Raw genomic sequence first — 16,089 nt, 5'->3', positions numbered from 1 at the left:
TGTTTTAGAGATCTAACAGTTAATACTAGTTGTTCTATCTTAAGAAACTTAATAAATTAATCCATTAGAGAAAGTTGGTCCAAGAATTGAGGTTAGAGACGCTCAGGACACCCAGTCAGTTGACCGTTTAGGCCAGCCGCTCAGGTCAAGAAGACGTAAGAGGTAGTCAAAGAGGACTGTCCAGATAACACTCAACCGCAACCTAACCTATTACTTTTATAATAAATATGAAAAGATTACAGAGTTATATTCTAATAATTATTGTAAAATCGTAACATAGAAGAGGAAAATAAATAGAATAATTAAAACAGGGAACCAAGATATATCAAATATGATCCAAGAAGTATGAGTATAATCGTAGATTTTGAATGTAAAAACGAACTTAAATTGCATAACTTACTGATTACAAATACAGAGACTTGCAAATCTCTTCCACTCAGAAGGATAATAAGAAGGTAAAGAAGATAGATTACAATCACACATTCTAAAAAGAAGTCATATGGAAGTTACCGACTTTGATGGTGTACAAGTGTCGATGACTGTAAAAGCTTAACCTACTGTCTACAGAATGAAAGAAGAAGGTGAGAAGAAAAGAGAGAAAAGAGAGAGAATATGAAGAACTATGAGAGCTTGCTTCTTGATAAAGCTTGTTTCTTCCTTGATGCAGTCTGCCTTCTTCTGTTGGCAGAATGGGTATTTATAGAGGATCGTTGGAGGAGAGTATGTGGCTGGGATTGATTGCTTGGTGACGAAGGAAACTCTAGTGGCTGATATTCGTTTGCTTGACGACGAAGGAATGCGAAGATAAGATTCTTGCCGAAGAGGGCTACGTGGTAGGTGTAGAAGATAGCTGGATGTCGGTGATGGTGACGGATGGCGACATGGCGAATCTTAGGTGGTCTGTGTGAGCGGTACGTGAGAACAACAGCGAAGGAGGAGGAGACACGTCAGGCGGGTGATTTGACCTGAAATTAGTCACATCGGTCAAGAGAATCTTTACTGTTGCAGATGTTTGTCGCTTTATGTAAGGGAAATATTTTTGTCGCAGCATTTGCTAGTGGGATCTTATCTGATAGTTGAAAAAGGAATCTTTACTGTGCATGATATGACTCTTATTTAGTCAAATCAGCTAAAGAGGAATATTTGATGTAGCTTGTCGTATTCTGTATGCAAAGTAAGGAACAAGACGAATTTTTGCAGCGAAAACATCTTGTCTTTGGATGAGATGATATTGGGCCGAGCTACTCATCGTGTCTCTGGCTAAAATCGTCTAGCAAAGGATTGCCAGATTGTACTCTCTTCTGATGTAGCTGGTGCAGTAGTATCAGGGGTTTTGAATAGATTTTGCTCTATTTCTTCTAATGTAGCATTAGGGTGTGATTGCTTCATTTTTTTTCAGATAGGCCGAAAAAGTGGGTAAACTGACTGTATTATATACTGGTGGGCTTAATACATTGGTTTGCAGGGGTATTCGTTTCAGGGATAAGCAGGCAGGATCAGTACTGAAGATGTCCCACCATTTGATTTTTAGGGTTTTGCCAAGCTTGGGAATATACTCATAATTGCTAGTATTATTTTCAGAAATAGAGTAATCACATTTGAGAATCCAGGGTATCTGATAGATTGCCATGAAATAAAGATGGAAATCTTCTAGGTCGGTACAAGTATTATATTGTACAAATTTAGTCTGAAATGCCTGAAATTTATCAGGTAGAATTTGAGTCTGTGATCCCCATATTAAGAACAAATGGCGAAACCAATTTGGGAATCTTTCAAGGATGGGAAGTTTGAATTGTAAATACCAGGAATGAGTATTATTGGGATTCTGGTAAAAGAACACTTTGTGCCATGCATCGATATATTCAGCATATTTATAGTATTTATATTGGAATTCAGGGTTTAATAATTTTTTCCCTTGAAGGGGATTGCATCCCCAATCATCATAAGAAAGTAGTTTTTTGATTTGAAATTTAGAATAGGCATATACTTTAGTTGTGCCTTGGTAGAAATGGACTATTCAAACCGAACCGGTTTCCATGAGAATGGCTTCATGCCATTCACGAGTTTTGATTCCATACGAAGGATTTAGATGGTTGATAAGATCAAGGGGAGCTATTTTATTTGCGTCACGTTGTGCATGAGTATCAGAAATAGGTATGTCTGAGAGGAAGGCTGTGTCTACATACACTGATTTGGCAGAAGAAAATGGTTGTTTATTTGGATATGTTGCCGAGGAAAACGCCGGACTTGGAGTTTGTATTGGACTTTGAGGAGGAGTTTGTAACAAGTATTCAGGTACATTTGAAGATCTGAGAGGTGACATAGGTGTCAGGTTTAAAGAAGAATGGATGGGCATAAGAGGCCCAAACATATTGCTAGGTACTATTTCCATAAGTTGTTTTCCTTTTTTGGTATTTGAAGACTGAGGATTATTCATATTGTTATGCTTATTATCAAGAAAGAGTTGCAAACCGTAAGAGGAAAAGCCGTAGGATGAGATTGTGTCGTCCTTAGTGGTCTTTTATAATATGTACGGTCCCCCCTGCAAAAATTCATGGGTTAAAAAGTCAGGTAAAGAATTAGTAGAACGGTGAAGATGCTCAATAGGAAAATCAAAAGCAGATAAAATAGCTTGCCATCGGGCAAATATTTGCGTAGAGACGAGATTTTGAACATCTGTTTGCAGAATATCTTTGGCTGCTTTACAATCGGTGCGAATAAGAAAGTGTTGGTTTAAAATATCAGTTTGAAATTTACAAACACAATGAATAATAGCAAGTAATTCTTTTTTGACAGTAGAATAATTCTTTTGGGTTGGATTCCAGGCTTTGGAAGTAAATCGTATTAATTGTTCTTTAGAATTAATAGATTGTTTTAATATACCACCGAGTCCTAATTCAGAAGCATCGCATTCAATGATTTTAGAAGCTGTTGGGTCAGATAAAGTTAAACATGGAAGTTCTTTGGCCTTAAGTTTAAGTCGTTGTACAGCCAAGGTATGAACATCCGTCCAAGGTGGAGGATTCTTCTTTAATCGGTCATATAAAGGTTTAGCATCAAGAGCTAGATTTTGGTAAAAATCACTTATATAATTGAGACATCCTAAAAATCGTTGTAATTTAGTTTTGTCTAAAATTTTGTCAGGAAATTTATCAGCAAAGAGAATAGATCTATCAATTGTTATAATGGTCTCTTGATTTATATTGTCTTAAAAATCTAATTTTTGTTTGAAAAAGATTTATCTTTTTAGCAGAAACTACTAATCCAGCATTTTTAACTGTATGGATGAAAGTATGAAGATGTTTAAAATGTTGTTCAAGAGATTCTTAAAATAAGAGGACATCATCAATGTAAACTATCATGAATTTATAAAAGGGATTAAAGATGTCATTCATTATTTTTTGGAATTCAAATGGAGCATTTTTAAGACCGAAAGGCATAACATTCCATTCATATTGCCCAAAAGGGACATTAAATGCTGTTTTATATTTATCTTTTTCTTTTATCTGTATTTGCCAAAAACCAGATTTTAACTAGAATTTGGAGAAGATTACAGCATGTAAGAGTCTATCGAGTAAATCTTTTTTATTTGGAATGGGATATCTAATCCATTGTAAGACTTTATTGAGGGGTTTATAATTAATGACTAATCGTGGAACTCCTCGTTCTTGCTCAGCATTTTTATTGACATAGAAAGCAGAGCAGCTCCAGGGAGATGAACTAGGACGTATAAGTTTCTTATGGGGTAAATTTTTTATTTCATGATGACAAGTTTGTAATAACTCTGTGTTCATTTGGATAGGTCTAGCTTTTGTTGGTATCTTTGTTTCACTAAAATTTGGTTCATATGGTAATCCAACAATATGTTGTTTTCTATGCCAAAAGGCGTTTGGTAAATCATTACATATTTCATTTTCAATAAAACTTTTGAGTTGTATTTTTTGTATCATATCATTAGTTTGAAGTTTTTCACTGATAATCTTATGTTTGATTTCAAGTTGTAATGATCATATAAAATTTTCTTGTTGTTTGATATTTTGTTTGAATGTATTGATTTCTTTAATTTTGGGTTTATCAAGAAATTCAAAATTTTATAAGGGTACCATGAGTATTTGTTTCAATACCTGTATGGGAAATAGTAACTGGATATAATAGAGTGAGGAAAGGTATGCCAAGGATTACAGCTTGGCTGAGTCCCTTGACCATAATAAATGGAGTAGGAAAACAATGTCCTTCAGTAAAAATTTTGGCATTAGATAACTTGTATTTTATGAATAGTCTACTGCCATCTGCAGTATTAAGGATTTGGGTTGTTTTATCAAAGTATTTTGTAGGGACTAATCCTTCATTGAGGCAATTCAGATCAGCTCCTGAATCTACCAAAGCTAGAGATTGGAATTCATATTCATCATTTATGACAATGGTTATTAGCACAAACCATTTTTGTGTGATTACTCGGTTTAAAACATTTACTGATTGTCGGGTGGATGATTCGCATTTCGTTAGATAATCATTGGGATGATATGATTTGAGTAAATGGTTAAATTCTATGACATCTGTCTCAGTATCTATTTCGGAGGTATTGTCATGAAGTTCAAGGATTTGAATTCTATTTTTTAATTGGGATAATTCTACCTTAACTATATTGACTTCGGCTTTGAGTTCAGCAATAGTAGGTTCTTTTTGGGTGGCTTCATGCTGGCTGATACGTTTCATGATATCAGAAAAATTATAATTATCAGGAGGTTTAACTAAGGGCATATGTTTTGTTTTTGTTTTAGTTAAATTGATAAATAGAATAATTATTTCTCTTTTTTCATCAGGATCAGATATTTTTTCTATTAAATCTAAAATAAGATTGTCTTCTTTTGTTAATGTATGAATATCAAAAGTTGTAATAGGACATTGGCATATTTCGTCTTCTGTATTCGAACTAATATCTGACCAATAAAAATCATCATTATGTATTGTTCCTATAAAAGAAGTATCACTACTTGAGGAAGGAGTGTCTGTATCGGAACAATCAGACGAATCATATATTTGAATAACATCATAAATTTTATTTCTGATAGACTCATCTAATGTAATGGAGTCTAGTTTTTGTTTGACCTTGCATTGACTTTTATAATGGCCGACTTTGCCACATTTATAACAAACAGGTAATTTCTTTTTATTTTGTTGGGATAATTTGGAAGCAAAACGTTTCATAAATTTTCTATATTTTTTCTGTTTGGTTGGAAAAGACTTATATGTTTTTTTGAGTTTATTACGATGTTTTTTCTGTTTATATACTTTATGTATTTTATGTGGTTTAGTTTTATCTATATGAGTTTGATCCATATGATAGCCAAATTGTTGGCAGAAATCTCTTAATTCTTTTTTACCACTTAAATTTTATTTATCAAGTTGCTTTTTGAGTTTCAGATCTGTACATAGGGCTAAGCCTTCAGCACAGATTTCTGAAGATAATTCTCCTAAAGTATATTAAGAGTAATTAATTACACCACTATTTTTATTTTTTAAACGTTCTTTAACCTTTTAAGCAAATAGATAAGGCAATCCTGCTACGAATTTTTCTTTCCAGTGCTCAAGATGACTATCTTCGCGTATGAGTAATCGAGAGAAAAAGACGTCTTTATACCATTTATAGTGTGATAGTGTAGGACATCGTAGATTGGATAAAAGATCAGCAGTTCGTGCTGCAAGTATTGAAGTATTCCCTATAAAATGGAGGGCAATTGTATAGATTAATGTATTGACAGCATCACTTTCAGAATATACCATATCCTGGTTGTGTTCATTTTTTGCTGTCCATTGTCGAGTATTAGTTAATATTTGTTGTTTTGTTTGTTCATTGAGATAAGAATCCCACCATCCTTTTAACCATCCGGTGAATCCTGACACTATTGCTTTTGCTATTTCTTGGTCATGGCTACCAGCCATTTTACATCCCGAAGCATACATAGTCAGGTGTTTCATTGTATCTAATATTCAATGATCAGAGATTCCATCAATATTCCAATCTATAATCGTTCGACCTGTATATGTAGAAGTATGACTTGTTAGGTCTTCTTCTAATTGGATATCAACTGGGGATGGTCTTTTATAATATGGTCGGGCATTTATTGGTTGCCAATTTTTACTGTAATTGATTCGATTTATAGTATCTGGAGTAATTTGAATTTCAGAAAACGCTGTTTGCATATTTTTTATTGTGTTGGCAATTGGTGGTTCCATGGTTTTATTGATTTGGAAAAGTATTTCTTCTTGTAGAGTCATATTATCATGCTCAAGGATTTTTGCTTTTCCTTTATCATTGTCTGGTAAAACAATTGTTTGTTTGGGATCTTTTATTTCTAATTTGGATAATTTGGAGATTAATTGATCCATAAGTGTTTTATTATCATCTCCTATAAGAAATTTTTCTTTATTCAAGTCAAGAGGAGGTTTAAAAAATAACTGTTTTTTCTCCTTGAAAATGGGAGGATGTAATAAGTTTTCTATTCTATTAGTTTGTTGTCCATATGTATGGAGGCAGAGATTTGTATAATTATTTTGTTCAATTATATGGGGAAGCAATTCTATACGAGCTATATTTGCATTATTGAGTTTATATGGTGTAGCTACTGTTTCATACACAACCATTTGGGTTGAAGATGAGGATCCTATATTTTGTTCTGGAGTAGCAGGAGTTTTAGTAGCTGAGACCACCATAATAGCAACTCCTTGTATTTTCAAGCTTTGTTCAGGAGGATGTATGGCTTTAATTGTATTTCCTTCAGTAGTATTAAATACTGTATATTGAGTTTCTAGTGTATTTATTTCAAAATCAGGAATAGGGATATTATGTTGGCTTAAGGTGTCTCTTAGCCAATCGAAAAAACATGTTCCTTTATTTCTCTTTTTTCTCCATTTGTTAAATCGTTTGTGAAACAATTCTACTAATCTAGGTTCAAACTCTTTTACATACCATTCTCTGATGTTTTTATTTTCTGGAGATAAAAAATCTTTTATGATGTATTCTTTATCCAATGTTTCTTCAAGTTGTAATACTTGAATGAACTCTGCTTCAGCAGGCTCTTCTTGAGCTTCTCTATATTGGGGAATAATGATATTATCAGACGTTCGTAGGAGTCCATCAATTTGTGGTTTTGGTGTTGATGGAATATTTATGATAGGAGGAATATTTATGATAGGAGGAATTCGATTATAAGTAGTAATGGATTTTCTTGGAGGTTCTGGTTCTCGAAAAGAATGAGTACTTGAAGTACATGAGATGGATGCATTATCCATAATTCTATTATTTGTGGTGAACTGTATTTCAATATTTTCGTCTGTATATTCAATAATTTTGTCTGGAATATTTTGAGTGGGATTTTGTGATGGTTGGTTTTCATTATGGATAGACCATGTTTGGGGTAGAGCAATATCTGACCATGATATTGTTTTTGGTACAATTGTATTTGATTTTTCCATATTGGTTTGAAAAAATATTGTTTGTCCTCTCGTATCTATTTGGAGTACATTTGGACATAATGTAGTCATTACTTTGTAATAGATTCGATAAACAATGGCTATATTTGGAGAACCTGTCATCATATTAAATCCTTGAGTTTTAAGATTTAAAGATAAAACATTTAGAATATTTGGATCTGTAAGAGATACAGAATAATTTGGAAAACAGTTGAAATATATAGGTCCACAACATAAACTGGTTTCAACCATACCTAGTAGTGAATCAGAAAATCTATTATGCCTAGTATCACGTAGACAGACTAAGATAGAATTATTTAGTCCTAAACGAGTTAAGGGTTTTACAGTTATTTGAATTAATCCTATATGTAAATATTTATAATTTTTTGTTTTATCGACTTGTAATATCTTCTGAGATAGTAATTGAAAGTCTTCTTGATTATTTGCAAAAGATAAAGTTTCTTCTACTGTTTTAATAGCATATCCGATTTTTAAATCGAATGTGCCGTTCTTGTAAACATCTGATATTGGGACTTTAGGTATGTTCCAATTTTGTAGTTGGTTTTCAATAAAAATGCTGGATTAGTAGTTTCTGCTAAAAAGATAAATCTTTTTCAAACAAAAATTAGATTTTTAGGACAATATTAATCAAAGGACCATTATCCCAATTGATAGATCTATTCTCTTTGCTGATAAATTTCCTGACAAAATTTTAGACAACTGAATTACAACGATTTTAGGATGTCTCAATTATACAAGTGATTTTTACCAAAATCTAGCTCTTGATGCTTAACCTTTATATGACTGATTAAAGAAGAATCCTCCACCTTGGACGGATGTTCATACCTTGGCTGTACAACGACTTAAACTTAAGGCCAAAGAACTTCCATGTTTAACTTTATCTGACCCAATAGCTTCTAAAATCATTGCATGCGATGCTTCTGAATTAGGACTCGGTGGTATATTAAAACAATCTATTAATTCTAAAGAACAATTAATACGATTTACTTCCAAAGCTTGGAATCCAACCCAAAAGAATTATTCTACTGTCAAAAAAGAATTACTTGCTATTATTCATTGTGTTTGTAAATTTCAAACTGATATTTTAAACCAACACTTTCTTATTCGCACCGATTGTAAAGCAGCCAAAGATATTCTGCAAAAAGATGTTCAAAATCTCGTCTCTAAGCAAATATTTGCCCGATGGCAAGCTATTTCATCTGCTTTTGATTTTTCTATTGAGCATCTTCACGGTTCTACTACTTCTTTACCTGACTTTTTAACCCGTGAATTTTTGCAGGCGGGACCGTACATATCGACAGCACACTAAGGACGATACAATCTCATCCAACGGCTTTTCCTCCTACGGTTTGCAACTCTTTCTTGATAATAAGCATAACAATATGAATAATCCTCAGTCTTCAAATACCAAAAAAGGAAAACAACCTATGGAAATAGTACCTAGCAATATGTTTGGGCCTCTTATGCCCATCCATTCTTCTTTAAACCTGACACCTATGTCACCTTTCAGATCTTCAAATGTACCTGAATACTTGTTACAAACTCTTCCTCAAAGTCCAATACAAACTCCAAGTCCGGCGTTTTTCCCGGCAACATATCCAAATAAACAACCATTTACTTCTGCCAAATCAGTCTATGTAGACACAGCCTTCCTCTCAGACATACCTATTTCTGATACTCATGCACAACGTGACGCAAATAAAATAGCTCCCCTTGATCTTATCAACCATCTAAATCCTTCATATGGAATCAAAACTCGTGAATGGCATGAAGCCATTCTCATGGAAACCGGTTCGGTTTCAATAGTCCATTTCTACCAAGGCACAACTAAAGTATATACCTATTCTAAATTTCAAATTAAAAAACTACTTTCTTATGATGATTGGGGATGCAATCCCCTTCAAGGGAAAAAATTATTAAACCCTGAATTCCAATATAAATACTATAAATATGCTGAATATATCGATGTATGGCAAAAAGTGTTCTTTTACCAGAATCCCAATAATACTCATTCCTGGTATTTACAGATCAAACTTCCCATCCTTGAAAGATTCCCAAATTGGTTTCGTCATTGGTTCTTACTATAGGGATCACAGACTCAAATTCTACCTAATAAATTTCAGGCATTCCAAACTAAATTTACACAATATAATACTTGTACCGACCTAGAAGATTTTCATCTTTATTTCATGGCAATCTATCAGATACCCTGGATTCTCAAATGGGATTACTCTATTTCTGAAAATAATACTAACAATTATGAGTATATTCCCAAGCTTGGCAAAACCCTAAAAATCAAATGGTGGGACATCTTCAGTACTGATCCTGCCTCCTTATCCTTGAAACGAATACCCCCGCAAACCAATGTATTAAGCCCACCAGTATATAATACAGTCAGTTTACCCACTTTTTCGTCCTATCTGAAAAAAAATAAAGCAATCACATCCTAATGCTACATTAGAAGAAATAGAGCAAAATTTATTCAAAATATTTGCCCCTGATACTACTACACCAGCTACATCAGAAGAGACAGTACAATCTGGCAATCCTTTGCTAGACAATTTTAGCCAGAGACCCGATGAGTAGCTCGGCCCAATATCATCTCATCCAAAGACGACATTTTCGCTGCAAAAATTCGTCTTGTTCATTACTTTGCATACAGAATACGACAAGCTACAGCAAATATTCCTCTTTAGCTGATTTGACTAAATAAGAGTCATATCATGCACAGTAAAGATTCCTTCTTCAACTATCAGATAAGATCCCACTAGCAAATGATGCGACAAAAATATTTCCCTTACATAAAGCGACAAACATCTGCAACAGTAAAGATTCTCTTGACCGATGTGACTAATTTCGGGTCAAATCACCCGCCTGACGTGTCTCCTCCTCCTTCGTTGTTGTTCTCACGTACCGCTCACACAGACCACCTAAGATTCGCCATGTCACCATCTGTCACCATCACCGACATCCAGCTATCTTCTGCACCTACCACGTACCCCTCTTGAGCAAGAATCTTATCTTCGCATTCCTTCGTCGTCAAGCAAACGAATATCAGCCACTACAGTTTCCTTCGTCACCAAGCAATCAATCCCAGCCACATGCTCTCCTCCGGCGATCCTCTATAAATACCATTCTGCCAACAGAAGAAGGCAGACTGCATCAAGGAAGCAACAAGCTTTATCAAGAAGCAAGCTCTCATAGTTCTTCATATTCTCTCTGCTCTCTCATATTCTCTCTCTCTTCTCTCTTTTCTTCTCACCTTCTTCTTTCATTCTGTAGACAGTAGGTTAGGCTTTTACAGTCATCGACACTTGTACACCATCAAAGTCGGTAACTTCCATATGACTTCTTTTTAGAATGTGTGATTGTAATCTATCTTCTTTACCTTCTTATTATCCTTCTGAGTGGAAGAGATTTGCAAGTCTCTGTATTTGTAATCAGTAAGTTATGCAATTTAAGTTCGTTTTTACATTCAAAATCTGCGATTATACTCATACTTCTTGGATCATATTTGATATATCTTGGTTCCCTGTTTTAATTATTCTATTTGTTTTCCTCTTCTAGGTTACGATTTTACAACAATTACTAGAATATAACTCTATAATCTTTTCATATTTATTATAAAAGTAATAGGGTAGATCTTGCGGCAAAAATCGTATCAGAGTCAACCCCGTTTTAGAGATCTAACAGTTAATACTAGTTGTTCTATCTTAAGAAACTTAATAAATTAATCCATTAGAGAAAGTTGGTCCGAGAATTGAGGTTAGAGACGCTCAAGACACCCAGTCAGTTGACCGTATAGGCCAGGAGAGCCGCTGAAGTCTAGAAGACGTAAGAGGTAGTCAAAGAGGACTAGCCAAATAACACTCAACCGCAACCTAATAATGGAGAAATTTATAAAGAATCTGACAGATAAAACAACTAGTACAACTAATAGAACTCTAAGGATCAAACACAAAGAGGAAATTGTTATTAATGATATTGAAAACCAAATACAAAATTGGAACATACCTAAAGTCCCAATATCAGATGTTTACAACAAAGGCACATTCGATTTAAAAATCGGATATGCTATTAAAACAGTAGAAGAAACTTTATCTGTTACAAATAATCAAGAAGACTTTCAATTACTATCTCATAAGATATTACAAGTCCATAAAACCAAAAACTATAAATATTTATATATAGGATTAATTCAAATAGCTGTAAAACCCTTAACTCGTTTAGGACTAAATAATTCTATCTTAGTCTGTCTACGTGATACTAGGCATAATAGATTTTCTGATCCACTACTAGGTATGGTTGAATCCAGTTTATGTCGTGGACCTATATTTTTCAACTGTTTTCCAAATTATGTTGTATCTCTTACAGATCCAAATATTCTAAATGTTTTATCTTTAAATCTTAAAACTCAAGGATTTAATATGATGACAGGTTCTCAAAATATAGTCATTGTTTATCGAATCGATTACAAAATAATGACTACATTATGTCCAAATGTACTCCAAATAGATACGAGAGGACAAACAATATTTTTTCAAACCAATATGGAAAAATCAAATACAATTGTACCAAAAACAATATCATGGTCAGATATTGCTCTACCCCAAACATGGTCTATCCATAATGAAAACCAACCATCACAAAATCCCACTCAAAATATTCCAGACAAAATTATTGAATATACAGACGGAAATATTGAAATACAGTTCACCACAAATAATAGAATTATGGATAATGCATCCATCTCATGTACTTCAAGTACTCATTCTTTTCGAGAACCAGAACCTCCAAGAAAATCCATTACTACTTATAATCGAATTCATCCTATCATAAATATTCCATCAACACCAAAACCACAAATTGATGGACTCCTACGAACGTCTGATAATATCATTATTCCCCAATACAGAGAAGCTCAAGAAGAGCCTGCTGAAGCAGAGTTCATTCAAGCATTACAACTTAAAGAAACATTTGATAAAGAATACATCATAGAAGATTTTTTATCTCCAGAAAATAAAAACATCAGAGAATGGTATGTAAAAGAGTTTGAACCTAGATTAGTAGAATTGTTTCACAAACGATTTAACAAATGGAGAAAAAAGGGAAATAAAGGAACATGGTTTTTCGATTGGCTAAGAGACACCTTAAGCCAACATAATATCCCTATTCCTGATTTTGAAATAAATACACTAGAAACTCAATGTACAGTATTTAATACTACTGAAGGAAATACAATTAAAGCCATACATCCTCCTGAACAAAGCTTGAAAATACAAGGAGTTGCTACTATGGTATCAGCTACTAAAACTCCTGCTACTCCAGAACAAAATATAGGATCCTCATCTTCAACCCAAATGGTTGTGTATGAAACAGTAGCTACACCATATAAACTCAATAATGCAAATATAGCTCGTATAGAATTGCTTCCCCATATAATTGAACAAAATAATTATACAAATCTCTACCTCCATAAACTTGGACAACAAACTAATAGAATAGAAAACTTATTACATCCTCCCATTTATAAGGAGAAAAAACAGTTATTTTTTAAACCTCTTCCTGACTTGAATAAAGAAAAATTTCTTATAGGAGATGATAATACAACACTTATGGATCAATTAATCTCCAAATTATCCAAATTAGAAATAAAAGATCCCAAACAAACAATTGTTTTACCAGACAATGATAAAGGAAAAGCAAAAATCCCTGAACATGATAATATGACTCTACAAGAAGAAATACTTTTGCAAATCAATGAAACCATGGAACCACCAATTGCCAACACAATAAAAAATATGCAAACAGCGTTTTCTGAAATTCAAATTACTCCAGATATTATAAATCGAATCAATTACAGTAAAAATTGGCAACCAATAAATGCCCGACCATATTATAAAAGACCAACCCCAGTGTCACCTCTCAGATCTTCAAATGTACCTGAATACTTGTTACAAACTCCTCCTCAAAGTCCAATACAAACTCCAAGTCCGGCGTTTTCCCCTGCAACATATCCAAATAAACAACCATTTACTTCTGCCAAATCAGTCTATGTAGACACAGCCTTCCTCTCAGACATACCTATTTCTGATACTCATGCACAACTTGACCCAAATAAAATAGCTCCCCTTTATCTTATCAACCATCTAAATCCTTCATATGGAATCAAAACTCGTGAATGGTATGAAGCCATTCTCATGGAAACCGGTTCGGTTTCAATAGTCCATTTCTACCAAGGCACAACTAAAGTATATCCCTATTTTAAATTTCAAATCAAAAAACTACTTTCTTATGATGATTGGGGATGCAATCCCCTTCAAGGGAAAAAATTATTAAACCCTGAATTCCAATATAAATACTATAAATATGTTGAATATATCGATGCATGGCACAAAGTGTTCTTTTACCAGAATCCCAATAATACTCATTCCTGGTATTTACAATTCAAACTTCCCATCCTTGAAAGATTCCCAAATTGGTTTCACCATTGGTTCTTACTATGGGGATCACAGACTCAAATTCTACCTGATAAATTTCAGGCATTCCAGACTAAATTTGCACAATATAATACTTGTACCGCCCTAGAAGATTTCCATCTTTATTTCATGGCAATCTATCAGATACCCTGGATTCTCAAATGGGATTACTCTATTTCTGAAAATAATACTAGCAATTATGAGTATATTCCCAAGCTTGACAAAACCCTAAAAATCAAATGGTGGGATATCTTCAGTACTGATCCTGCCTCCTTATCCCTGAAACGAATACCCCCGCAAACCAATGTATTAAGCCCACCAGTATATAATACAGTCAGTTTACCCACTTTTTCGGCCTATCTGAAAAAAAATGAAGCAATCACACCCTAATGCTACATTAGAAGAAATAGAGCAAAATCTATTCAAAATATTTGCCCCTGATACTACTGCACCAGCTACATCAGAAGAGAAAGTACAATCTGGCAATCCTTTGCTAGACGATTTTAGCCAGAGACCCGATGAGTAGCTCGGCCCAATATCATCTCATCTAAAGACAAGACGTTTTCGCTGTAAAAATTCGTCTTGTTCCTTACTTTGCATACAGAATACGACAAGCTACAGCAAATATTCCTCTTTAGCTGATTTGACTAAATAAGAGTCATATCATGCACAGTAAAGATTCCTTCTTCAACTATCAGATAAGATCCCACTAGCAAATGCTGCGACAAAAATATTTCCCTTACATAAAGCGACAAACATATGCAACAGTAAAGATTCTCTTGACCGATGTGACTAATTTCGGGTCAAATCACCCGCCTGACGTATCTCCTCCTCCTTCGCTGTTGTTCTCACGTACCGCTCACACAGACCACCTAAGATTCGCCATGTCGCCATCCGTCACCATCACCGACATCCAGCTATCTTCTGCACCTACCACGTACCCCTCTTCAGCAAGAATCTTATCTTCGCATCCCTTCGTCTTCAAGCAAACGAATATCAGCCACTAGAGTTTCCTTCGTCACCAAGCAATCAATCCCAGCCTCATGCTCTCCTCCGACGATCCTCTATAAATACCCATTCTGCCAACAGAAGAAGGCAGACTACATCAAGGAAGCAACAAGCTTTATCAAGAAGCAAGCTCTCATAGTTCTTCATATTCTCTCTGCTCTCTCATATTCTCTCTCTCTTCTCTCTTTTCTTCTCACCTTCTTTCATTCTGTAGACAGTAGGTTAGGCTTTTACCATCATCGACACTTGTACACCATCAAAGTCGGTAACTTCCATATGACTTCTTTTTAGAATGTGTGATTGTAATCTATCTTCTTTACCTTCTTATTATCCTTCTGAGTGGAAGAGATTTGCAAGTCTCTGTATTTGTAATCAGTAAGTTTTGCAATTTAAGTTCGTTTTTACATTCAAAATCTGCGATTATACTCATACTTCTTGGATCATATTTGATATATCTTGGTTCCCTGTTTTAATTATTCTATTTGTTTTCCTCTTCTATGTTACGATTTTACAACAATTATTAGAATATAACTCTGTAATCTTTTCATATTTATTATAAAAGTAATAGGGTAGATCTTGCGGCAAAAATGGCATATATATATATATATATAAAACTTGAAACTATAAAATTTATTTTATGTAAGAAAGGTAACAAAGAAAATTATTGCTATATTATATTTTCAAAATAATTTTTTAGGTAAAGTAACAAAGTCTATGCGTGTCGAGACATGTCGAAATGTTGACACATGAAACCAACCCCTAATCAAGTGTCTAGGTAACACTGCTAGAGAGTAAAGATGCAAACATCTAACTTTTTAGACTTCACTCCTATAAATCCACAAATTCTTTAATCAATAAACTCATCCTTGATTAAAGTCCTAAGTCCTGACCCACCAAGGACCTAGTTCTTAACAGAACTGCCATAAAATTGAGCTCGATCATCCCCTTTGGAAAACATGATTGCACCTCCTTGACCTTGACACAAGGAGCACTATTGCCCAATATATGCAGTCAACTACGAGATTTATAGCCACAATCACTCTCTCATGACGCCCCTAGCCCGGCTCCTTAAATGACTACTAGATTTATATCCATAATAGTTTATTCA

General features: G+C 34.1%; 1 protein-coding gene across 2 annotated transcripts in view; it reads right to left on the bottom strand.

The window, feature by feature from the left end:
* LOC18429490 (uncharacterized) overlaps positions 1 to 16,089 on the bottom strand; it is a 34,392-nt gene that overhangs the window by 16,438 nt on the left and 1,865 nt on the right. Inside the window, exon 2 of one of the 2 annotated variants that reach the window (XM_088861511.1) lies at positions 2,473 to 2,542. The exons of the other annotated variant lie outside the window; for it this stretch is intronic. The gene's annotated coding sequence lies outside the window, so the exon portion shown is untranslated. The remainder of the gene's footprint in view (positions 1 to 2,472; positions 2,543 to 16,089) is intronic. 2 annotated transcript variants of the gene reach the window in all.

This window comes from Amborella trichopoda, chromosome 3, assembly GCF_054954075.1.
Source record: "Amborella trichopoda isolate Santa Cruz 75 chromosome 3, AtrichopodaSantaCruz75HAP2 v2.0, whole genome shotgun sequence".
In the NCBI taxonomy this organism is placed as follows: Eukaryota; Viridiplantae; Streptophyta; class Magnoliopsida; order Amborellales; family Amborellaceae; genus Amborella; species Amborella trichopoda.
The sequence above is the reverse complement of the archived record's forward strand: the minus strand, read 5'-3'. Positions and strand labels throughout refer to the sequence as shown.